The sequence below is a fragment of the Schistocerca serialis genome, chromosome 4 (genome assembly GCF_023864345.2).
Source record: "Schistocerca serialis cubense isolate TAMUIC-IGC-003099 chromosome 4, iqSchSeri2.2, whole genome shotgun sequence".
Classification (NCBI taxonomy): domain Eukaryota; kingdom Metazoa; phylum Arthropoda; class Insecta; order Orthoptera; family Acrididae; genus Schistocerca; species Schistocerca serialis.
In genome coordinates this window covers 151,963,052-151,964,015 of record NC_064641.1, presented here as the reverse complement: position 1 = coordinate 151,964,015, position 964 = coordinate 151,963,052, and the positions used below count along the sequence as shown (strand labels likewise).

General features: G+C 49.7%; 1 non-coding gene across 1 annotated transcript; it reads right to left on the bottom strand.

Moving 5' to 3' along the window:
• Window positions 1-344: 344 nt before the first annotated feature.
• Trnas-cga (transfer RNA serine (anticodon CGA)) lies at window positions 345-419 on the bottom strand. The gene has a single exon. It is a non-coding gene; the product is annotated as a tRNA-Ser (tRNA).
• Between the last annotated feature and the right edge of the window lie 545 nt (window positions 420-964).

The window sequence follows — 964 nt, the reverse complement described above, 5'->3', positions numbered from 1 at the left end:
ACACGCATGCGTATTCAAATACAGAGATATGTACACATGCAGAATACGGCGCTGCGGCCGGCAGTGCCTGTATAAGATAACAAGTGTATGGCGAAATTGTTAGATCGGTTACTGCTGCCAGAATGGCAGGTTATCAAGATTTAAGTGAGTTTGAACGTGGTGTTATAGTTGACGAACGAGCGATGGGACACAGCATCTCCGAGGTACCGATGAAGTGGGGATTTCCCGTACGACCATTTCACGAGTGTACCGTGAATATCAGAAATCCGATAAAATCCAGAATGAGATTTTCACTCTGCAGCGGAGTGTGCGCTGACATGAAACTTCCTGGCAGATTAAAACTGTGCGCCCGACCGAGACTCGAACTCGGGACCTTTGCCTTTCGCGGGCAAGTGCTCTACCAACTGAGCTACCGAAGCACGACTCACGCCCCGTCCTCACAGCTTTACTTCTGCCAGTACCTCGTCTCCTACCTTCCAAAATTTCATTTCAGCGCACACTCCGCTGCAGAGTGAAATCTCATTCTGGAAACATCCCCCAGGCTGTGGCTAAGCCATGTCTCCGCAATGTCCTTTCTTTCAGGAGTGCTAGTTCTGCAAAGTTCGCAGGAGAGCTTCTGTAAAGTTGGGAAGGTAGGAGACGAGGTACTGGCAGAAGTAAAGCTGTGAGTACCGGGCGTGAGTCGAGCTTTGGTAGCTCAGTTGGTAGAGCACTTGCCCGCGAAAGGAAAAGGTCCCGAGTTCGAGTCTCGGTCGGGCGCACAGTTTTAATCTGCCAGGAAGTTTCAATCCGATAAAACATCAAATCTCCGACGTCGCTGCGGCCTGGAAAATATCCTGAAAGAGCGGAGTCAGTGACAATTGAAGAGAATCGTTCAATGTGACAGAAGTGCAACCCTTCCACGAATTGCTCCATATTTCAATGCTGGGCCATGAAGAAGTGTCAGCGAGCTAACCACTGAGTG